Source organism: Alexandromys fortis, unplaced genomic scaffold (assembly GCF_014885135.2).
Source record: "Alexandromys fortis isolate MF-2015 unplaced genomic scaffold, M_Fortis_MF-2015_v1.1 scaffold_151, whole genome shotgun sequence".
NCBI classification, from domain to species: domain Eukaryota; kingdom Metazoa; phylum Chordata; class Mammalia; order Rodentia; family Cricetidae; genus Alexandromys; species Alexandromys fortis.
Window position 1 is genome coordinate 1,045,905 of NW_026068043.1, and position 25,985 is coordinate 1,071,889.

Genomic DNA, 25,985 nt, shown 5'->3' on the forward strand with positions numbered 1-25,985 from the left:
TGGTTCCCATGCTCCCAATTTACTCAGGAGATCTTGTCCTTTTCTACTTCCCATGTAGATTAGATCCATGTATGTCTCTCTTAGTGTCCTCACTGTTGTCTAGGTTCTCTGGGATTGCCGCATGCTGAAATCTTAAAAATTTTTTATGTATTTTCAGAAATACAGATTGCTACATGCAATATATAATTTATATGTCCCGACTACTCTATGCTCTTGTAGAAGGACAAGTCTGAGGCAAGGAAGAATATCATGTTGGTAGAGGATATTGTTTACCTCGTGGTGGCCGGGAAGCAGAGGTAGAGAAAGAAAGGTATTGGGGACAATAAGTACCCTTATGGCACATGCCCCAGTGACCTATTTCTTTTAGACACATCACCTTTTAATAGTCTGTGAGTGCACCATGCATCAGTGGATTAGCTCATTGTTGTGCTACTTCTTGGAGAGATGTAGACAAAAACAGGGCACCAAGGAGAGATCAAACAAATGAACCCACCCAAGTATAGCTTAGTGAAGCAGTGAGCTTATTAGGGTTACTTACAGAAGTATAGGTGACGGGTTATTTACAGGAACATGAATGGCTCAAAGGCAGTTCCATCACCAAAAACCCACCTCAACATGGGTGAGAGCTCATGAAACTTGCATCCTCAGAGCTCCATGAATGACTTACAGGCAGCTCCATTGGATAGAGTCTCCCTCCCCTACCAGTTGTTACTTCTTATACAACCTTGGGGAGGGGCTTTATGAATCCTGTAAGCTTCTGGAACTTTCTGGGCCTTGTGAGTTTATTTATTTCCTGGGTCTTGTATTTTTTTTTTTTTTTTTTTTTTTTTGCACTTCCAAAGTCTTAAGAACCTACCTCTTAGGAGGGAACCTTTTAGTCTGGAGGGAACAACTTCATAACATCTGTTGATGAGTCAGCCCCTCATGTTCCAGTCACGCCTCTAAGCTCAGCAGCTTGCCTGAAAAATGTAAGCCTTGGGGCACAAGTTCTGATTTAAACTATAACAGCTATGGTTCTCAGATGCCCTGATGTAAAAATGACTGATATATGACTGACTGCTTTCTTGTCAGAGGCCTATGGCTCTCTGATGGTTAGTGTTGACAGCCAACTGCACAGGGTCTAGGATTATCTGGGAGACAGGCCTCTAGGCATGCCCATGGAAGATTATCTTGATTGTGTTCATTGAGGGAAAGCCCAGCCATTGAGGACTGTGTCACAGGAGTGTCTGCACTGTGCTCCAGCTGCCCAAGTGTCTTGATTCTTTTCAAAGGTGAACAGAGAATTGAAGGACTGGAGACAAAGACAGGGGAGACTCAGAAGAGGTGCAAACCGGCATTTATTGAAGCAGAAAGCACCCTGTGGGGGAAGTGTGGCATCTCTAAAGCTGGAAGGCCACCAAGTGGTCTCTGAGCTGGTCCTCGGATACGGCCACCAGGCCATTGTTCCCTTTGATCCTCTTTTCCACATTTTGTTTCCTTACCCAAGACAGAAAATACACAGCAAAAGATGGTACTGCTTGATTAGAATAGTCACAAAAATATACTGTTGTTTAAAAAAATGGCTTTTACTTGATATATGGTCCTGGTTGGTGGAAGTTTTGTTTGATAAGCTCACTCCAGATGTTGCGTGGGAAAGTCATCTTCTTCCCAAGGCAGTGGGTGAGGAGGATGGTGTTTCTTTTGTATGAGAATATTATTTCTCTTTCTTTGACTCCATCCCTGACTGCCTTCCCGTTTACTAACTCCTGACTGATGGCTCCATCCCCTGCCTGGGACCCTGGACTGATAGATGGAGAGAGCGAAGAGGGTGGATGTCATACCTGTTTCAAGCTCTTGCTTGCCCTGGCTTCTGCCACCAGGACAGAATGCACAACCATGAACTGTGAGCTAAAATCAGCCCTTTCCCCTTCAGTTGCTTTGTCAGAGCATCTTATCACAGCACTGGGAAAAGTAAGATAGGACCTGAGGGAGAAACCAAGAGACTGGTAGTGTTACAGACCCAGAGTCCTAAGCTCAAGGGGCAGCAGTGCCAACCCCAAAGTCATTGGCTATCAGACTTCTGCTAAAGGAGGAATAAATCACCTACTTCAGCTTAGGTTTCTGCACGTTGCTTCCTTGAGTACAAACCACACATTTTAAGACTGCCAGGAGGATGTAAGACAATAAAGATGACCCATACAGACCTGATACCTGGTCTTCTGGGTCGTTTTATATCAATTTGACACAAGCAAAGTCATCTGAGAGGAAGAAATCTCAGTTGAGGAAATACTTCCATAAGATAAGGTTGTAGGCAAGCCTGTAGGGCATTTTCTTATTTAGTGATTGATGGGGGAGAACCCGGCCTGTTGTGGGTGGTACCATCCTTGGGTTGGTGGTCCTGGGTTCTATAGGAAAACAGACTGAGGAAGCCATGGCGAGCAAGCTAGTAAGCAGCACTCTTCCACGGCCTCTGCTTCAAGTTCCTGCCTCTAGGCTACTGTCCTGTTTGAGTTCCTGTCCTGGTGTCCTTCAGTGATGGACTGCAGTGTGGAAATAGATGCAGAACAAACTCTTTCCTTCCCATCTTGCTTTTGGTCATGGTGTTTCATCTTGACCAAAAGCAATAGTAGCCCTGGCTAAGACACCTGACTAAGATTAACTGATCAGGAGCACTGTTCCCTATTCTCACAGAGAATCTTAGCTTTCTGATGTTTCTAAAAGTTACTCCCTGTTTTCCAAGAAGACCAATAATTCTTAAGGCAGGGCATCTCAGTTCTGGCAGCAGTCTGGCTTTTTCCTCTGTGCATCACGTGACCTTTGCCATCTTGAGCAGAAAGTACTGTGTTGACCTCCAGAATGCTTGACTGACCCTGTAGTCATGGCAACAAAAGAAGCAAAACAAAAACAAAAGGAGTGGGGAGGGGGACAAGGATCCTTTCTGGAATTTCAGCCATTTCTTGCTCTGCCAGGTCTTAGGAGCTGTTAGAATATTTGGGTGAGGCTTAGAGTGAAGATGGGACCCTGAGAAGCTCCTGTGAGGTCATCACCCATGTTAGGATGTCATTGTCCTTGGTGATACTGCTGCCTTTGACTCTATGATCCTCTGAGAGACCCTTGCACCCATGCACCTGTGAGGAACCCCAATGAGCTCATTGGTTCATCCAGCTGAACTTGGATGGGATCTTTCCCCTGGTCTGCGTGTCCTATCTAGAATAAATAGTTCTTCACACGTCCCCAGGGGAAAGTCACACAGCAAGGCCATTTCCAAATGTCCTCGTGGTGGAATGGTTATTTTTCTTCCTTAACTAGTAGCAGGTGTTTGGCTCTGTCCATTAAAAGCCATTTCGTGTTCCCCTGACAAACGAGTTTTTTATTTAGTGGTGTAGGATCGATAATGCGGTACCTCATGCGAACTATTAAAATGGAAAATGTCTGCGGGGCTGACAATTGTAGCATTGATATGTACTGAGTAATAAATTACGCCAAACAAAATGTGGCAACTGGCCTTATAAAAGGCATGCCTCTGTGTGTGTGTGTGTGTGTGTGTGTGTGTGGTGTGGTCATGTCTGGTTTTGTTATAAACAGCAGCCGGAGTTCCTGGGGCATTTGGGAAGGCAGTTGATGGAACCTGGGCATCGTTCCATTCGGAGTGGGGATGCGGTTGCTCGGCTGCCTCCACTCTTTCCTGTTAGCTGATACTGATTTGGATTAAGCTCATCTTCCCTGCTTCACAGGTTCTGATGGAGAAGTTTCTCTTCCAGCTGTAGGATCTGTCCCTTAATGAGGCTGATCATCTTCCTCTCTCATAATTCTGAGTATCGCATAGCAAGGAATCCTGGGATTTCAGCTTGTTAGTTCTTACTAAGGGAGTTCTTTTCTTTGTGGTCATGTGTTTATAAAAATGTGTGTTTGTAGAAATATGGTTATATGAGTGTGTCTGTATGCACACATGCATGCAGATGCCTGTATAGAAGCCAGAAGGAGGTGTTCTTCAGTATGGAGACCTTTGGCGGAAGGCTTTTGGTGGAGAAATCCTGTCTCCAAAGAGTAAACAAACAAACAGATAGAAGTAAATGTTTACTGATGAAAGACATAAGCATGTGTGCACACATATGCATACATATGAACATATATATGTAGATGCTCACACATAAAACATAAAAAGATTTATTCATGTGTATGAGTGCTTTGCTCCATGTGTGTGCCTAGTGCCCACAAAGGACAGAAGAAGGCACTGGATCATCTGGACCTGGAGTTAGGGGCTGTTGTGAGCTGCTAATATAGATGCTGGGAGTCAAACCTGGGTCCTCTGTAAAAATAAGAAGTGCTCTCCACTACCGAACCATCTCTCCAGTCTTGTAGCCTGCAAACTTGCTCTTAGAAGCCCCTACACTGAGCAGTGGCTTATTCAATAGTAATTCATAGTTGTATAAGTGAGTGTTAACCCAGAGAATATGGCTTAGATAAAAGAATGTTGTCTGCTAATGGATGAAGAGAACGAGAAGGAAGAGGGAGGTTACAAAGCAAAGATGACCATTGTAGATACAGTTTTTTTTCTACAGTTGCTAAGGACCTGCCTGATAGAGTGATCGTGTGTTGTCAGAGGGATACAGATGTTGGTGAAGCCTAGTACCAAAATGTTCTCCATTTCCTGTCTGCTGCTATTTCTGCGTGTCCACTCTTAGCATATATGCAATGCTCTCACTCAAAAGAGTGTCTGTATGCATACGTGTGTGTATGTATGTGTGTGGACATGTGTGAGGATACCTGAGGAGGCCAAAAGAAGGATTTCCTGTAGCTGGATGGGCTGTGAGCTTCTGGTTGTGGGTGCAGGGAATCAAACTCATTCCCTAAGCAAGAGCAGCAAATGCTCTTAGACACTGAACCCATTTCCCCAGCCTCGTTACCTGGCTTCTTAGGAAAGATCTTGTTCTGAGATGAATCGTCCATGCTTCTGTAAGTAATCCCCGACCCATGATCATTGTCAGGAACCTCAATAAACTCATTGGTTAACCACCAGGCTAGACCAGGACAGGACCTTACTTTGACCTGCTTGTGTCCTCTGTATCTGGGATCAGTAGATGTTTCTTAACATCGCCCCTGGGAAAAGTCTTACACCAGCATCCTGGACAGGAAATGCACCCTCTAGATTCACTCCAGCCCCCGGGGAACTGCCTAAAGTTAGATGAGATGCTCACCTCTGTGGTCTTAGCTGACATTTTTTTGACATTAGCTTTTAGGGGAAAATACTCATTTTACAGGACTTTGCGTTAGGTCAGTGCATAGTGGAGTCTTACAGAGGTCTGTGATAGTTGATGACCTAGCCCACATTTAGTGGAATGCAATTGGAAAGATTTTAAAGGAACAATGATTTTTTGTCTGCCTGTGCGTGTGTGTGTGGGCACATGTATGTCATGGCATGCCGGTGGGAGTCAGAGGACAACTTGGGGAAGTTGTTTCCTTCCCTCCGCCCTGTGAGACCTGAGGATCTAAGCACCTTTACTTCTTGAGCTATCTGGATAGTACAATAATAGTAGTAATAATAATAGTAATAATAGTAATCACCTTTACTTCTGGAGCGATCGGGATAGTACAATAATAATGATAACAACAACAGCAATAAATGATAATAATAAGCATGTGTATGAGGGAATGAAAGTGGATGTGCATTTGCCACAATGTGTACTGGAGATCAGAAGATGATCTCAGGTACTGGTCTTGCCTTCCACCTTGTTTGAAGCAGTCTCTTTACTGTTAGCTGTTCTGTACACCAGGCTAGTTGGCCCGTGAGCTTCTGGGGATTTTGTCTCTGCCTCCCACCTCAAAGCAGGAGTGCTGGTGTTAGCGACATGTGCAACACTGTGTCTGGCTTTATGTGGGTTCAACTCCTCACGCTTCCTCCACAGGCACTTTACCCATCTAGACATCACTCCAGGCCACGAGTGGAAGAATATGAATGATGCCCAACATCACAGGGCGGAGTGGCTCACATCTGTTATCCTATTACTTGAAAGGCAGAGGCAGGAGGACTGTTACAAGCCTGAGAACAGCATGGGCTACAAAGTGATACCCTGACTCAAAAACAACAACAACAACAAAACAAAGCAACAATGACAAAACAAAACCTAAACTAGGGAAAAAGGTGATTTGATCCCCATGGGGATAATTGCATTGAGGTGCCACCATCACCCCACATTCATCACTGCCAGCTTCCATTGATTGCTGTTCCACCTTCTGCCCCTTCCAACCTCCACTCCACTGGCAAAAACCAGAGACTCTCCTGCAGAGTTGGGCTTAATGTCTCCTATTCATTCCCTAAGTGTTGGAAAGGATAATTGGGAGGTAATTGCATTACTACACAGTTTGTAGTTAACCTTCTATTTTGGCTCTTAATGCGCGTATCTTTGCTCCAGGAGTACATTAAGGGTAATTATAGGCAGTTCCCTGCCAGATCCAGGAAAGGCCTTTGCAATGAGTACAACAGCCCACCAGGAAGGAAGTCTTAGCAGAGCTGAGCTTGAATAGGATCCCAAAAGGCAAATGATTGAAGGTCAACTTGACATGAAATTTGGCTAAGTAGAACTGGAGATAGGAGTGAGATAAAAATTCTGTCTTTTTCTTTTCTTAAAAATTTAAATTCCCTCTCTCTCTCTCTCTCTCTCTCTTTCTCTCTCTCTCTTCCTCTCTTCCTCCCTCGCCCTCCCGCTCCCCCCTCGCCCCTCTCTCCTCTGTGTGCATGTGAGTATGTGAGTATGGTGCCCAAGAAAGCCAGAAGAGGATGTTGTATCCTCTGAGTCTTGAGTTTTAGGTGGTTGTGGGCTACTCAAAGTGGATTCTAGGAGGCAAACTTGGATCTTTTAGAAGATCAAATGCTGTTAACTACAGAGCCATCTCTCCAGTCCCCCATCTCCTCCCCTCTTATTTTTGAGATGGAGTCTCTTATAGTCTAGGCTGGCTTCCAACTCGCTAGGTAGCCAAAGATGAGCTCCCATCCCTCTTGCCTCTGTTTCCTGAGTTCTAGATATGTGCTATCAGTAGAGCATTTGCTAGAATCCCCCAGTAAGGTGTTAGGGGCTTGGCTCAAAGACAGAGCAGTTGCTTAGAACCCCCCTCCCATTGGGGGTTCTGAGGATATAACTCAGTGGTGGAGCACTTGTAAGAACAGCCTATGAAGGACTTTGGGTATGCATTGCTCAGTGGTAGATTACTTGCCTAGCAAGTGCAAGGCCCTGGGCGCTTTATCTAAAACCACACACACACACACACACACACACACACACACACTACTCAGTTATCAATATTGCTGAAACAGTGAATATTTTCTAGACACTTTCTTGTTACTCTTTCCAATATGTTCAATAATAATTTTCTTGAGGAGCAGAGGCAAATGAAGAATGGATTTCTCCATTGATCATGTGCTGTGGGACAGTGGTCTTTTGTCCTGTCACTTGTATTATTTTTAATAAAATGCTGATTGGCCAGTAGCCAGGCAGGAAGTATAGGTGAGATGACCAGGCAGGAAGTAGAAGTAGGACAACAAGAACAGGAGAATTCTGGGAAGAGGAAAGATCAGTCTACAGTCATCACCCAGACACAGAGGAAGCCAGACACAGAGGAAGCAAGATGAGAATGCCTTGCTAATGAAAGGTACTCAGCTACATGGCTAATATAGGCAAGAATTATGGACTAATATAAGTTATAACAGTTATAAGAAGCCTGAGCTAATAGGCTTCTGTGTGTTTCTCTGGGACTGAATGACCGCAGGACCAGGCGGGACAGAAACCTTGGTCAACAACCATCAGTGATTCATTTCCATTGCCTTCCATCTCCCATTGTAATTCAAGCTGAGAGGACATTTCATTTCTCCCTGACCAACAACTTGGTAAGCAAGGAGGAGGGTCAGTTGTTAACTGGGATTCACCCCTACCTGAGATAGGATCTCACTATGGTAGTAAGCATTTTTGTTGGACTATATTTGATTGCCAGCCCCCAAATAATGGCCCAGAGACGTATTATTAATTACGAAAGCTTTGCCTTTAGGCTAGGTTGGTTTCCAACTAGCTCCTATAACTTAGTTAACCCATGCTTTTTAATCTGCATTCTGTCACATGGTTCAGTTACCTCTCCTCAGTATAGCAACGCCCCAACTCTGTTGGTGAAATCCTAGATTCCTCCTTCTCTTCCTCTCTCTCCCCAGAAATCCTGCCATCTTCTCCTGCCTACCTATTGACCAGTCAACACTTTATCAAACCAATCAGAAGGCTCTTGGCAAAGACATATCTTCACAGTGTACAAAAGGATTATCCTACAACATACTATGTAGCCCAGGCTGGCCTTGAACTGGAATCTTACTACCTCACCACCCTGAATGCTGAGATTGCAGGTGTGGGCCAGCCCAATCGTCCATGTCTTTTAAATATTCTTTTTTTTTTATTAATTCTTCGAGAATAAATGTATTTTGATCACTTTTACATCCTCCCCCTTGTTCTACAACTCCTCCCAGATCTGCCTCTACTTTCTTACCTACTTAACCCCATATTCTTTTGTTTTGTTTCTAAAACTCACTGAGTTTGATTTGTGCTGCCCAAATATTCTTGGACATGGGGCCAGCCTCTGGAGTGTGGCTGATCTATCAGGGGCCACACCCTTAAAAAGACTCCCTCTCCTAGGGACTATCAGTTGCCAATAAATTTTCATTAGGGTTGAAACTTTATACGCACCTGCCCTCCGCATGAGTTTTGGTCTACCTTGAGATTACACAGGTCTTGTGCACACAGTCACAGCCACTGTGAGTTCATATGTGCAACTGCCCTGTTGTGCCTAGGAAGCACGGCTTCAGGGTGTCATTCACTACCTCTGGTTCTTTTTTTTTTTTTTTTTTTTTTTTNAAGACCGGGTTTCTCCGTAGCTTTTTTGGTTCCTGTCCTGGAACTAGCTCTTGTAGACCAGGCTGGCCTCGAACTCACAGAGATCCACCTGCCTCTGCCTCCCGAGTGCTGGGATTAAAGGCGTGCGCCACCACTGCCCAGTTTACCTCTGGTTCTTACAGTCTTTCTGCCCCCTCTTCTGTGACGACACCTGAACCCGGGGAGGAGGATATGGTGTAAATGCACTGTGGTAGTCTGATGTGATGGGTCCCCACAAACTCACAGGGGATCTCACTGGGGAAACAAACAAGTCTTAAGTGTAGGCCCCATGTCCAGCAGTAGATGGTCAACATGAAATGAACTTGGTGGCATCTTTGGAGGTTTTTTGTCTCATAATGTTGGGTTAGAGCATTTTATTTTGATTTTTTCTTCTTCTTAAAGGTCCTTTGTGTATTATATTAAGGCTTCCATTTTTGTGTTTTTATGGGGTTCCTGTGTGCATGAATGTATGTTTCTGTGTCTATATGTGTTTCTTGTGCTTTTTTTTGACTATTTTCTTCTGTTTTTTTTGTCCTATTTTGATTTGTCTATTTTATCTTTTTAAATTTTATTATTCCTTAGATGCCTGATTGTTTTCTAAGGAGAAACAGAAAGGGTGTGGATGTGGATAAGAATGGGGATAGGAGGCTGGGACCTGGAAGAACTAGAGAGAGGGGAAACTATTTGGAATATATTACATGAAAAATTCTATTTTTAATTAAAAAAGAATTTTATTCTTAAAAATATTTTAAATATGTTTCAGTTTTTCAGAACAAACATCATGGAGTAGTTCCATTGTATTAATACATAAGTAAATTTTAGTCTTTTTTAGTTATAGTTTTTCATTTATATTGGTTCTAATTTTTTATAGTCTGTTTTCCAATGATATCATATTTAATGTAATTTCATCACTTTTGCCTATTTGTAATCTTCTTTGCTGAGATAGAGCCTCTTGTTCTTTGCAGGTTGACCAGTTGTGGGTCTCCATGTCAGTTGCAGTTTGCTAGAAGAATAAGCTTCTCTGAGGAGGGTGGAGAGCAGCACTAATATGTGGATAGACCAGTAAGTCGTTAGGAGTTGGTTTAATACCATGATCATTTAGCAGAATCTTTCAGTGCTCGGTCTTTCCCTAGGGTCTTTGACATATCTGGGCATAGGTTTTCGGCCCCATTAATGATGCCAGATGTGGGCTCTATTTTTGGAGCAGCTTCCAGATGGATGCAATCAGAAAGTGTGTAGCTGCTCCCATGACGTTTGCACCACTATTGCATCGTATCTTACCAGGCCAGTTTTTACTCTAGCTCACAGGGTTCACAGCGAGTGGGACTGATGACTGCTTTTCTCCTCTAGTAGTGTGCACAGAACCTTCAGCACTGTGAAGGCTTGCCAGTACGGATCAAGATTCCAGGTAAGTGCTAGCTTTATTTCTCCATGTTCAAGTATGTAGCATCTTTAGCAGTAGGGTCATACTGTAATGTTCTGGAGAGCAGTCAATAGCATCAGCAATAGCCTGTTTGGGAATCTTTGAGATTCTATAGTCAACAAGACTAATAGAGGTAACCCATTCATAGCCCTGACCATTTCATTTCCTCACCTGTGGTGTCCAGTAGAGGCATTGTTGCTCTGTTACAAGGTAATTCTATTTAAATTCTTTTCACACATGTATGTGTGTATTTTGAGAAAGTTTCTTAGTAGTAGGTCCCCATATGACATTTTCAAAAGGTCTTTAGTGATACTTACTGTTTTCTATGTGTTCCTTCCTCTAGTCTTTCCTCCCCCTCCCCCATTTAAACAACCCTGTTCCACAATTCCTTCTTCTACCTTCTCTCTGCTGAAAGCCCCTATCCCCCCAACCCAGGCCCTTTACCAGTTTCCTGAATTTCTTATAGCCCAGACCAGTTGCTTCTCAAGGGCCCTAGAGATATTGATGAAGATTAATGATCCTATAAATAGGTGTACAAAAAGAGATGAAAACATGGATGAGGGAGAAACTACAGTGGGCTAATAAATGAGGTGTTCGGAGGCAAGTGCCTCCAAGATTATTTTAGCAATTAGCGGGAAGCGTTTTGTCACAAACAAAATAAATCTGTAATCAGAAAATAATTCATAATCAGCTTTGCAAGTCAAATGGCTTTCCCATCCATCGAAGGCAGCTTGAGAATGAAATGATCCAGTCAAGAATGATATTTTTCAGGGGATAAAGGCTCAGGACAGATTGTCTAGGCAATCAGCCAACAGATAGGTCCTGGGCTTTATAAGGAAGCTGTCTAAGTCTGAGCATGCCTGGGTTGCCAGCCAGCATCATCCCAACAGGGCAGATATTATAGGGAATGCTCCCTACACCCCCACAAGCTGTCTAGCCACACCAGGAAAGGAAAAACCTCCGTGATAGATGCTTCCTGGAGTTCAGTAAATGTACACAGGAAAAACTTTGCAAGCCTGCTGTAAGGGATTGGGGTTCTGGCTTGGTCGTAGAATGTTTGCCCAGGATCCCCCAATGAGGGGATAAGGTGTGGCTCCGTTCTAGAACACTTACCTAGAATCCTGGACATCTCACTAGCTGATTTCCCTTGAGGGTATTTTTTCAAAGCCCATTTTAATGACATTGAGAGGATGACACAAAGAACAGGAGATAAGACCTGAGCCAGGGAAGACACTTCTCTAGAAGCCCTGCTCCAAGTGACCAAGAACTCAATGACCAGAGAAGTGATATTTATCTTTAAAAGCATTCATGATTTTCATACATCATGTAAATTACTCTTTGTGCACAGATAACAAGTGTTTTAGGTGCTCCTAGGAACATGGTCTTTGTCCTAGTCAGCTTTAACTGTCAAAATAACAGTCTAGAGTCACCTAAGAAGGGAGTCACAATGTAGGAATTGTTTAGATCATACTGACCTCTAAGCAAGTCTGTGGAGGATGACCTTGACTATTAATTGATGTAGGAGATCGCAGCCCACTGGGCCAGTGGTCTTAGGCTGTATAAGAAAGCTAACTAAGCCTGAACCTGCCTGTGTGCCAGCCAGCAGTGTTCCGCCAAGATTTCTGCTTCAAGTTCCTCCTTGAATTCTTGCCCTGACTTCCGTCAGTGACGGACTACAACCTAGAATTCTAAGTCAAATAAACACTCTCCTCCACTAAGTTACTTCTGGTTATGGTATTTGTCGAAGCAACAGAATGAAACTAGAACAGTCTTTATGTATGCTTTTATTTTTTTGAAGACCAAAATGAAGGGTGAAAGTAGTTTTTGCAGATGAGCAGTTATTGAGGCAGACTCTATTAAGAACCAAGTTATCGATAATTTCCCTAAATGTAGTTATTGATCATAAAGGTTCAACTCAGAGGGAACATAATGAGCATGTCTGTCTTACTTAGGATTTCTACTGCCGTGAAGAGACACCATGACCACAGCAATACTTATAAAGGACAGTCCACCGCCATCATGACAGGAAGCATGGTGGCAGACAGGAAGACATGGTTCTGGAGAGGTGGCTGAGAGTTCTACATCTGGATCCTCAGGAGCAGGAAGGGAATGTGATGCACTGGCCAGGCTTGAGCATCTGAGACCTCAAAGTCTACCCCAGTGACACACTTTCTCCAACAAAGCCGCACCTACTAATAGTGCCACTCCCTGGTGACCAAACATTCAAGCAGATGACTCTGCAGGGGCATTCCTATTCAAACCACTGCAGTGTATCAGCTACTTTCCCTTTTTCATGTGCAGATAAAATGGAAAATGCAAATCAAAGAGGACATCTGGGTTGGGGAGATGCTGAGTTGCTAAAGCACCTGCTGTGCCAACTTAGGAGCCCGAGTTTGAGCTTCCAGATCCATGCAAAAACGCTGGGTATGGTGGTGTGTCTTTGTAGTCCTACAGCTGGAAGGGTGGAGACAGGAGGATCCCTAGGGATTTGCTGTCAGCCAGCCTAGCCAAATGGGCAAGCCGCAACTCCCAGTGAGAGACTCTGTCCCAAAATTCAAGGTGTATGACACCTGAGGTGTTGACCTCTGGTCTCCACACACAGGCACCACACTTTTATACACATGCATATGTACCCCACACAGAGGAACACACACACATGAGTGCACACCCACGCATGCACATACGCATGCGTGCGCACACACACACGAACAGAGTGTATTCACAGAAATTCAGTGTGCAGACTAAAGTCAGGATGCTTCTTTACATTTTTTTTTTCAAGACAGGATTTCTCTGTATCTTTGAAGCCTATCCTGGAACTAGCTCTTATAGACCAGGCTGGCCTTGAACTCACAGAGATCTGCTTGCCTCTGCCTCCCAAGTGCTGGGATTAAAGGTGTATGCCACCATTACCTGACTAGTCTTTAACTTTTTTTAAAAGATTATTTATTTTATGTGGACGAGTGTTTTGCCTGTGTGTAAGTATGTACACCATGTGGGTGCCCACCAAGGTCAAAAAAGGACTTTGGATCCCCTGGAATCGACGTTATGGATGGTTGTGAGCCATTAACATGAATGCTGAGAACTGAACCTGGGTCATCTCCAAGAGCAGCAAAGTCCCCTTAACTGCTGAGCCCTCCATCTCCTCAGTCCCCAAGACAAGAAGACCTGAAGCCAGTGCTCAGTCTAACTAGATGGCGGGCAGCAGGCTGCCAGTCTCACAGTCCCTGACATTTTCTCTCCCAGTGTCTTAAATATTTAGAACGCTTGCTTAGGCTGCACGGATCCAAGAAATAAAATAGACTTATTTTAATAAAGGAGATGCCGGAACGTGCCCCTGTGATTTAGAAAGCCCATTTCATGGTGTGTGTCGGAGCAAGAAATTATGAATTTGGAAAGTCTTTGCTCTCTAGCGGAGGCTGCATTAATGATATTAGAATATTAAATATAATGGTCTTTCACATTCATTATCCTCTTGCTCGTTTGGAGCCCTTGTCTTCATGGGAGAACCGTGTCCAAGGGCGTGATTAAAGCACACAAGACTGAGGACTAAAGGCGCAATCTTGCAGCTGGCTGTTGGTTTTGGATCTCAGTGCTCGGATCTTCCTTGCTTCTTCCCTCATTTCATTTTGAAAGGGTTCGACTAATCCCTTCCCATCATTCACCAGCTTTAGTACTTCCACAGGTCTGAATTTATGTCCTACCCCAAGTCAATAAAAGCAAACTCGTTCTCTGGTGCATTAGACCCAATTCTTCTCCTCTAACTCCATTTTGGTACCCACAACCCATAACCATTTGTTACAGATTTCAAAAGGAGAGAGTTTAGAGTTTCACGCCACAGAAAAACACATTGCTCGGGTTTGACCCTAACTCTCTATAGGTGTGTATCAAGGGCACTTACTTTACTCCACATATAAGAACAAGTGCGTGTCCATTAAGAACAAATGCAAGTGAGGTTTGAGGGTACAGGTGTGCAATCCCAGCATTTTGACTGTAGAGGCAGGAGGATCAGGAGCTTAAGGTTACTTGTGACTACATAGCAAGTTTCAGGTTAGTCCGGGCAACATGAGACCCTCTTAAAAATAGCAACACTACCACCACCACCATCACCACCATCACCACCACCATTAGTAACACAACCACCATCACCAGCACCGACACCATCATCACAACCACCACCACCACCACCACCACCACCACCACCACCACCACCACCACCACCATCACTACCACTACCACCACCACCACCAAAACCAAATATGAATATAGCAACTTACACCTATAATCCAAAGACTAAGGAGGCTGAGACAGGAGGATCATGTATTTGAGTCAATTTGGGTACATAGTGATACCCTGTCTCAAATAAAACAAAATAAAAAACCACTACTACCACCACCACAACAACAACAATAAATATCCCCCACCTCCAAAAGTGTTGAGGTTGGATTTTGTCAACTTGGCAGGAACCTAGATATATCTGGGAAGAGGAATCCTAACTGAGAAAACGCCTCTATAAGATTGGCCTTAATTAGTGACTGGTATGGGAGAGTCCAGCCCACTGTGGGAGGTACCAGCCCAGGGCAGATGGTCCTGGATGGTGTAAGAAAGCAGGCTGAGAAGGCTCTGAGGAGCAAGCCAGTAAGCAGCATCCCTCCATGGCCTCTGTATCAGCTCGAGTGCCTGTTCTTGACGTCCTTTGATGTATCTGTCCTTACATTCTTTTATTAATGAAACTATGAACCCCACAATGGGACCCCAATTTGAACTCCCAAGATTTCTGGTAATGTGTCTTTCCTAACTTTTAACTCTACATTGAGAAAGAAAGCAACCCTGTTCGTGCACTTATAGATCACATCACTGGGACCTTGAACTTCCAAACCTCTGAATTGAATAAACGCCCTTTTTCATTGTAAATAACCTGTCTTAGGGTTTCTATTGCTGTGAGGAGACACCATAACCACAGCAACTCTTATAAAGGAGAAACATTTAATTGGGTTACATTTTCAGAAATTCAGCCCATTATCATCATGGTGGGACATTGTGGCATGTAGGCAGACGTGTGCTGGAGAAGTAGCTGGGAGTCCTACATCTTATTGGCAACAGAAAGTGGTCTGCAACACTGGGTTGTATCTTGAGCATATATGAGACCTCAAATCCCACCTCTACAGTGACACACTTTCTCCATCAAGACTACACCTATTCCAACAAGGCCACACCTCCTAATAGTGCCACTCCCTATGAGATTATGGGCACCAATTACATTCAAACTACCACATAGACTGTCTCAGGTATTTCATTACCGAGATGAAAAACTGACAAATGCAAGTTATGACCACATCTGTCTGGCCAACTCACAGTCTTACTCTGGAACATATTTTGGTTTTCCACTGCTGTTGAGTGAAGTTTAGGTGTTTTGTTTCAGTAATGTGAAGTCCATATAGACTATATATATAGAAAATTGTATAATCCCCATGCCAACCAGGATGCAGAAACACAACAGGAAGTGGCAGAGGGCATGGCATATTTTCAAAGGCCTGTCTCTGGTGACCTGCTTTCTCTGACCAAATCCCATATCCTTCAGATTATGAATTCATCCATGGATAAAACTATCAATCATATCCGAATCCTCATGATCTGTCTATGGAAATATTGTCACAGACACATGCAGAGACAGATGTTGTCAACATCCCAGGCACTTGTTTGTTTGTCTATTATCTACCATCTGTCTACATTCTGTTTGACTCTATCTATCTATCTATCTATCTATCTATCTATCTATCTATCTATCTATCTATCTATCCATCTATCATCTATTTTCTATCATCTATGTATCTGTCTATTGTCTATCTACTATCTATATCTATACATCTATCTGTCTATCATCTATTATCTCTCTATCATCTATGTATTAATTCGTCTATCATCTACTCTTTATCATCTCTATATATCTGTGTCTATCATCTATTAATCTATCTGTCTGTCTATCATCCATCTATCTATTATCTACTTATCTATTATCTATCTGTCTATCATCTATCTATCTATCTATCTATCTATCTATCTATCTATCTATCTATCTATCTGCCTACCATCTGTCTGCTACCTTTCTGTCATCTATCTATATATCTATCTGCTGATCATCTATTATCTGCCTGTCACCTCTACCTGTCATCTATCTAGTATCTGTGTGTCTGTCTTCCATTTATCATCTATCGATCATGTGTCTATCATGTGTCTATCATCTGTCATCGCTCTATCAATCGTCTGTCATATCTATCTATCATATATAGGCACGTATCCACTATTTATCTACCTATCCACACATCTGTCTTCCTAATGTCCACATATGCACTCTGCATAGCAGAGCAGGGTTCATATTGAGGTCTGTCTCATCCCCAGCCGGCACTTTTGCTCTAACACAGGTTAGTAGCAATTTTCTGTAAAGAGCCCTAAAGTGAATACTTTAGTTGCTATGGTCTCAGTAGCTCCTGCTCAGTGCTGCCCTAGCAGTACCAAAACAGCTGTTCACAACACATAAACAAATGTGTATGGACATCTTCTCGTAAAATACTATTTACCCCCAAAGGCAGGGAACTAGAGTCACACAAAGCCTCTGCTTTGTCCTGCTGTCCATTTCTAGGATGATTCTGGGTAGAAGAGAGCATAGAGAGAGGTGGATATGCACTGTGCAGGATGGCTTTGAGAGAGGAAAGGTAATTTCATGAGGCAGGAGCAGATGGCGTTCATGTGAGGTGTGGGAATTGAAGGATAGGTAAACGTGGGAAATGTGATGGGGATCAAGTCTTACAGATCTAGTTGTTAAGCAAAGTTCTACCATGTGGCCCAGCCTTTTCTAGGCCCTGGGAACATTGAATGGAGAAGTAAATAAAAGCAGCTTTTGAGACTGGGAGTTTGAGTCAGTGATTGAGTGCTTGCTTCCCAAGTACAAGGCCCTGGCTTCAACCCCAGCACTGATAAATGAACACATAAATAAAACATTTAAAAAAATCTAGCCCTTGTCTTCAAAACAGGTGGCAGTTTGGAAGAGAGAGAGAGAGAGCTCTGGAAGGTTATAGTACAAAGGGAAGATGGAATTTTTCAACGCTTTACTATTTGTATCTGGGTCTCTGGAAGCTTCCATCGCTTCCTTGAAAGGTCTGTCTTTCCTCTTAGTTAATCCTTGGAAATTCCCTTCCAGACCCTTCTGGAGGCATGACTCCTAGATCATTCCAGATCCAATTAGGTCAACAAGATTAATCATCACAGATGGTATTGGGAGGTGTGGGATGTTTAAGAATATAAAGTTTGGTCCTATGAAGGTATGCCTTTAAGAGGAACATTGGCCTTCCTCTTTCTCTGGTTTTGCTCCCCTGCTGCCATGAGGTAGCTTTCTGTGCTGTGTATTCCTGTGATGACATTTTGCCTTGCCACAGCCTTAGGAGCACTGGGATCCAACTGACCATGGACTGAAACCTCCATAGCTGTGAACTAAAAATAAACCTCTTCTTTCCTTGCTTTTTCAGTTTCAAGTGTGCATGTGGGTGCGTGGATGTGTGCGTGTGGGTGTGTGCATGAGAGTGTGTGCATGTGGGTGTGTGTGGTTGCATGCATGTAGGTGCATGCATGTGGGTTGTGTGTACATGAGTGTGTGCGTGTGGGTATGTGCACGTGGGTGTGGACATGTGTGTGTGTGTGCTTGCAGGTGTGCATGTGGGTGTGTGCACATGAGTGTGTGCATGTGTGTGTGAGCATGTGGGTGTGTGCATGTGGAGGTCCAAGGTTGATACTGGGAATCATTCCCAATCATTCTCTCCCCTTATTCAACAAGAACATCTCTCCATCAAAACCAAAATTCACTGATATGTCTAGTCTTGTTAGATTCCTCTGGGGACACCTGGTCTCTACTTTCTGAGACTGGACTTACAGACCACCCAGCATTCACTTGGATGTTGGTGACCTAAACGCTGGTATTCATACTTGCTCAGCAAGTGCTTAACCACGGAGCCATCTCTCCCACCCACCCTCTCTCTTTAAGGGAATTGGGAAAGTTCCTCTTTTGTGTGGTGTGTGTGTGTGTGTGTTGGATAAACTTTAAAAAAAATATAATTACATCATTTCCCTCCATTTCCTTTATTCCCTATAGCTCACACATATATGTGTATGGATATATAGATACACATATATATGTGTGTGTGTTGTGTGTCTGTACATATACATACATGCATACATTCCACTAAGTCTGTTCCGTGTTGCATGTACACGATTTCAGGGCTGTCCACATGGTATTAGATAACCAATTAGGGGGTCCTCCCGGGGGGAAAGACTACTTCTACTCTCAGCATCCTTTAGCTGCCTGTAGTTCTTTGTCTAGGGTGGGACCCTCAGAGATTTACCCCTTCCAAGTTTGCATATCTATTATTGTGGTCTTTGTTCAGGTCTTGGTTAAGCAGCCATATTGTTGAGGTATCATGGCTGAAGCTTCCTTGCCATTTCTAGAAGATATAATCTCACCTCACACATCCTCTGTATCTTAGTCTTTCTTCTGAACTAAGGAGCTGTTTTGTAGATGCAGTCGTTAGGGTTAAGGACCCACATTTTGACCACAGTTGTGGTAAAATGATCCATGTGAGATAGTTATCGACAATCACATCGATCAAAGCAGACCTAAACTAAAGTTCGGGACAAGAAGGGGTTACCTTAGTCACCTCAGTGGTTTTCTGTAATGATCTCTCTGGCAAAGGAAAGTGATAGTTATTCTTTTTCTTCTTCTTTGTTTGGTTTTTCGAGGCAACTAGCTCTTGTAGACCAGGCTGGCCTTGAATTCAGAGATCTGTCTACCTCTGCCTCCCAAGTGCTGGGATTAAAGGCGTGCGCCACCCCCACCCAGTGATCGTTAGTTATTCTTGATTATCAACCCAATTAGACCAAGAATGGCCCAGAAGACACAAGCTGTTTTTTTATTCCTTTTTTTTTTTTTAAACCTTGTTTTTCATATCATAGTAGACTTAACCCCATGAAGCCAGGAAACAAACAAACCTTCCTTCTTTTTTTTTTTTTTTTTTTTTTTTTTTTTTTTTTTTTTTTTTTTTTTTTTTTTTTTTTTTTTTTTTTTTTTTTTTGACTTACCCCCATTAAGCCAGGAAACAAACAAACCTTCCTTCTTTTTTTTTTTTTTTTTTTTTTTTTTTTTTTTTTTTTTGTTTTTCGAGACAGGGTTTCTTTGTAGCTTTGGAGCCTGGAGCCTGTCCTGGCACTAGCTCTTGTAGACCAGGCTGGCCTAGAACTCCCAGAGATCCGACTGCCTCTGCCTCCCCAGTGGGATTAAAGGCGTGCGCCACCACTGCCCGGCTCCTTCCTTCTTTTTAAAATGATTGTCTTACACATTCTCTCACAGTGATGGGAAGATGGCTAAAGGAGTCTCATACTAAGACGGTAAGTTGGGGAGTGTTATCCAAGTTCTTCTCAGAGCCTCAAGGAGAGATGAGACTAATGGTTATCTATCGAGCAAAGAATCAGCACGAAACAAATGTCTCCCATCCTACCCTACTACCATCCTATCCTACTACGGTTTCTCTGTTGTGTGCTGTTGTATTTCCTCCTAATTGAAATGATGGAGGCTCATAAAATTCAGGAAGTAAACAAACGTCACATGTGTGGGAAAGCTGAAACTAACAAGACTTACGAGTACGAGGCCCCTCCCCAAGGCTGTGGAAACAGCAAACAACTGGCTGGGGCTGACATTCTACCACCTCGCTTGCTGCGTGGAGATCCCAGAAGGAGCTCCAGGGATGTGGTTTTCATGAGTTGTATTACCTTCTAGAGTGGGCTTTTTGTAATGTAGCTGCCTTTCGGTCAGTCCTGCTCCTCTAAGTAGCTTCTCACCCACGCTTCTTCTGTTAGTAACTCAAAAAAAATTCTTTGGTTTTGCCAAGTTGGATTTTGGTAGGATCATTGACCTTGGTTTGTCATAGGGTGAGTGGACGTTTGGATACCCCTGGGAAAAGTCTCACACAGAGTGCGTATGTGTGTATCTGAGTGGGGAAGCCAGAGGCCAATGTTGGGTGCCATTCCTCAGACACTGGCCACCTTGATTTTTTTTTTTTGACAGTGTCTCTCAAAGAACCCGGAACTCACCAAAAAGACAAATCAACAAGCACCATGGATCTATTTGTCCCCCAAGTGCTAGGATTACAACACACACTATGCGTAGCTTTAAAAATATGGAACTCAGATCCTTGTATATATAAACTCTCCTAGTTTGTGTTATCTGCCAGCTTGACACAACCTGGAGTCACCCAGATCAGACGGGCCTGTGGGTGACATCTTTTGGGATTTGCCTTGACTGTTAATTGGTGTAGGAGGGTCCAGTCCATTGTGGGTGGCACCATTCCCTAGGCAAGTGGTCCTGGGTTGTATAGAAACATATCTAACCATAAGTCTGTGAGCATTCCTCTGTGATCTCTGCTTCAAGTTCCCGTGTGAGTCCTGCCCTAACTTCTTCATTGATAGAGTGTGACCTGGAATTTTAAACTGAATGATCCCTGTCCTCGCCTCAGTTGCCATCAGCCAGTGTTTTATCATAGTAGTGAAAAAGAAACTAGAACACAAGGAAAACACTTTACCAACTCATCTGTCTCTCTGGTCCCTCAGCCTCTTTCCTAAGAATTGCTTTATTGCGGATGCAGTTTTTGAGAGGCTGAATCTGGTACCTGTTTGAAAGAGTTAACACATTCCATTTGGGAAAAAAAAAAGAAATTAAAAAAAAAAACCTAACCATGTGGTGACAGAGAATTTGTTCTCTCCTTTGGGCAGCAGCTACAGGATTCCTCGCCAATTAGAAGCATCTGGTCCTCATAGGAGATGCATCCCTGGTTGAGCTGGCAGGTACCTATGGATGTGACACTCTGTGAAGTTCCTGATGGCCCATCTGTGGTGTCTTCCCTTCCCAGAGACTGGGCCCCTCCCTCCTCCTCTCCAACTAGTCTGCTTTTCATTTGAAATATTTTTAAACACTTAGAACTGAAAAAGCAAGACCATCTCTACTATCTCCCTCCTCCTTCCCCCTTCCCTTGTTCTCTCTCCTCTTGTCCCCCCTCCTTCTTTTAAATAGAGATGAGAGTGATACTCTAATTTGCTTTTTCAAGTTTATTTCATTTTAATTACTTTTAGATTTATTTATTTTTTCAATGGTGTGTGTGGTATGTACACCACACGCATGAGGGTGCCCTCAGATGGGAGATGAAGACATCAGATCCCCTGGAGGTGGATTTACACAAGGTTGTGAGCTTCCTGACATGGGTGCTCGGATCCTAATGCAAGAGCAGCGAGTGTTCTCAATCACTGAGTCAACTCTCCAACCCCTGGCTTTTCCAAATGTGATCAAAGGGGGCATCTACAACAGTGATAGTCATGATGGACGTTTATTTGTGAATGAGTGTACATGTGTGCCACAGGGCACTTGTGGGTGCCAAAGAACAACTTGCAGAAGTTGTTCCTTTCCTTCTATTCTACTATATGGGTGCCTCTGTGTGTGTGTGTAGAAGTGTTGACTAAGATTTCTGTCCCTCTCGGTCTCACAGCTGTTAAGCCCCAAAGAAACACACAGAGGTCGACATTAATTATAAACTGATTGACCTAGTAGTGTAGTTCAGGCTTCTTATTAACTCTCATAATTTATATTAGCCCATAATTCTTGTCTGTGTTAGCCACGTGGCTTGGTACCTTTTTTGGCGAGGCAGTCATATCTTGCTTCCTCTGTGTCTGGGTGATGACTGCAGACTGACTCTTTCTTCCTCCCAGAATTCTCCTGTTCTCATTGCCCCGCCTCTATTTCCTGCCTGGTTGCCCTGCCTATATTTCCTACCTGGCTACTGGCCAATCAGCATTTTATTAAAATACGATAGACAGGGTACAGACCATTGTCCCACAGATTGCATGCATGTGTGTATGTGCACACGTGTGAATCTCAGGTACTCAGGCTTGGTGGCAAGCATCCTTTATTTTGCTGAGCCAGCTGGCTGGCCCGCTGCCCATGATTTATCGAGCAGTTATACACCCTGGCATCTGTGCCCAACATTTTACATGCATCATCTCACTTAACTACTGAAACACCGTGTGAGTGTGTCAGTGCCATCAGCAGCCCATTTACAGAGAAGGAACACAGATTTCCCAAAGTGTAACTTCCCTAGTCCAGTGTCACATGGTACCTGAGGGGTTCAACGGAATCCTAGCACCATACTGGCACTCATACTGGCAGATCTGAAAGTCTTTGTAATATATATAAAATATGATATATAATTAATTTTTACATAAATAAAAACACACAATAATTTATAGATAAATTTGTAAGATATATAATTTAAAATATATAATATGTATGCATAAAACATATATAATATATAAACTTGTGATCCCTTCCTGCCTCTCTGCCCCATTATCCCTGAATCTAGCACTTTCCTGAACTCTCAAACTATTCACTGTAACTTCTTTTTCAGGCGGACAGGGCTCTCTCCTGGAATTCTTCATTCCCCGGTGCCCTAGTTTCATTTCTGTTGCTGTGATAAAGCAGCCTGACCCAAAGCAGAGTAGAGGAAAGAGGGAGTTTGCTTGGCTTCCACTTCTCTGTCACAGTCCATTTTTTCAGGGAAGTCGCGGCAGGAACTCCAGCAGCCAGTCCCATCCCACCCACAGTCAAGAGCAGAGAGAAAGGGATGTGCCCACGCTGCCTGCTTCTTCTCGTTAGCTAGCCTTCATCCAGCTTTCTCCTGTCTCTTACAGATCAGGGCCATCTGCCTTGAGAATGGGGCCACTTAAAATGGGCTGCGTCCTCCCTCACCAACCATCTAGACAACCCCCCACATGCCCAGAGGCCAACCTGGTCTAGGCAGTTCCTCAATGAAGGCTCTTTTCTTGGGCGAGTCTTTCTAGGCTGTAAGTTGACATTTAAAACTAACCACCATGTTCACGGTTCTCGTGAATGCAGCCTTTCATTTCTTTCCAGTCTAAACCTTATTAACCAGCCTGTTTTTCCAAACGGACTCTTGAATGAATGAACGGGAAGAGAATGAGACGCAGCTGTTATTCAGACACACGGGTTTCACTCATTGAGGGAAAGAAAAGACTTGGGTCTTAGTGGAAAACCAAGAATTCTACAGATGAGCCCTTCAGCCTCCTCGCAAAGGCTTAGAAATTGGAGAACTTTCGTGTTGCCCAGCTTGTGGTCTTTTATTTTAAGCCACAGTGGGATTAAACAGGGATGGTAGCAATCGAATACATGCATTATTTTCCCTAAATAGAGGATGCATCTGGCTACTTCATCCCCTTTCAATTTCAGATGTGATTTGTTCAAATCCCTCAATTCAAAGCAACAGATCCTCTCTAAATAATAGACCACACAACCTCCTGCCTTCCCATGAAAAGACAGAGGTTGTGTGAGTGCACACAACCTGTATGGACATGCATTTATGTGCATGTGTCTGTGTGCCTGTTTGAATGTGCATGCCTGTGGTTGTGTATTGTGCATGTGTATGGGTTTGTGTGCGTGTGCAGCGGTCGGATTAATAAATCACCAGTAATTGATATTTAAACAAATTTAATAACAAAACCAGACTCACGAAACCAAGGTTCCAGCGGAGTAGCCAGCGGAAACAGGGGAGAGCGGAAGGGGCGCGCAGCACAATATATATCAGTAAACATACGCCTGAGGGCAGCCCGCCCCCAAGGGGAGGGCTTATCCCTACATGCGTGTCTCTGTGTCTGTCTTTATGTGCATGCCTCTATGTGTATTGTTGACGTATATACATTTGTGTGCAAATGTATGTGTGTATTGTGTATCTAGATGCATTTATGTGCATGTGTATTTTTTTATTTGCTTATATGGGCATGCTAATAGGTACATATGTGTTTGCATATTATGGATGTATATGGATTTGTGTGCACCTATGTGTATGAGTTTATATGTATATGCCTGTGTATGGGCTGTGGATGTATATGCATTTGTGTACATGTATGTGTATTGTGTATCTATAATGTATTTATATGCATGTGTATACTTTTGTTTACATGTGCATACTTGCATGTACATATGTTTGTTTATTGTATATGTATATGCATTTGTGTGCAGGTATGTGTATCTTTTTATATGTGTGCTGTTTTTCTGTGTATATGTATATGCAAATGCAATAGTATGCATGGGTACATGTATATTCTCATGCCTGTGTACATATATTTATGTGTGTATATGTATATTTACTTATTTATATGTTACTGCGTCCAAAATTCCTGAAAAAAGCATCCTCGGGGGGATTTATTTTGGCACGGGGTTTCAGGAGAAACAGTCTATCATGGAAGGTGTGATGGTTACTCTTAACTGTTATCCTAACACAACCTAGAATCACTTGGAAGAATTCTGTTGACCAATGTTTTAGGTCAGGTTGGCTCATGGGCACATCTATGAGAGGTTGTCTTGATTGTTAACTGGCAGAGCCCACGGTGAGCAGCATTATTCTCTGGGCCCAGTGGTTCTGGGCTGTGTAAGAGTGGAGGGTAATGGCTGAAAGCAACCAGACAGCATGGGTACTTTTGTTTTTTTCTCTGCTCTTGACTATAGCTGCTTTGAATTGTTGACTTGATTTCTTTCCCCCTTGTATCCAAACGTTACAGTTCATCACCAAGTGGAAGTTAGGGCATGGAACTCAAGGCCTCATATCCACAGTCAAGAGCAGAGAGAGCAAATGTATCCACGCTGCCTGCTTGCCTGTTATTTCTGCTCAGCTGGCTTTCTTTACTCTTCAGCAGTTCAGGGTCCACATTCAGGGTGGGCTTCCCCACCTCAGCTAACAGTCAAGACAACCCCCCACAGACATGCTAATAGGCCAAGCTAGATAATTCCTTGAGACTCTCTTCCTGAGTGAGTCCAGTTGGTGCCAAGTTGACAATGACAATCAATCAATCCGCCACCTTAATTAACCTAGACAATCCCTAAGAGCTGCGTGGTTCTAGATCCCGTCAAGCTGATAATAGGTATTAAATGTCATGACCTCCATTTAACCAGTTCCCCCTGCTGGGATGACATTCTCCCCCCCTTCCTTTGGCTGTGGTTAAAGGCAGCACCTGTCTTTCCAGATTGGCAGAGCACAGAATCGTTTAATGTGTTGGAAAGATTCTTTGAAGCTGGAAGGCTTGCTTTGTCTTGAAACCCTCTCTTCCTGCTGTGTTCTGCAAGATTCTGCACAGTCATGACTTTCCCCGGAAGTTGCTACCTTCTCTGAAAAGTGGAGGAGGTGGCTTAATAAATATGCAGCCAGCTAACACAGGTAACACATGTGTAAATGTATGTGTGGAGGGGCTGTGCTGCTTGGTCTCCATTATCAACTTGATAGGCTTGAGAATCACCCAAGAGAGAGAAACCTCTGGGCACATCTGTCAGGGGGTTTCTAGCTTGAGTTCATTGAGATGGGAAGACCCACCCTAAACGGGAGGGGCACCGTACCACAGGCTGGGATCCTGGATGGGCTAGGAAGAGAAAGCGAGTTGAACACTCTCATTCATTTCTCTGCTTTCTGCTATGTTCTGTGAGCACGTAGGATGGATTTGTTGACTCCTTGCTATAATGAAACTAACAGAAATGGACTTTTCCTGGAGATTTGGAGTTCAGTATCAAGAGGATGGGCAGCTCGCTC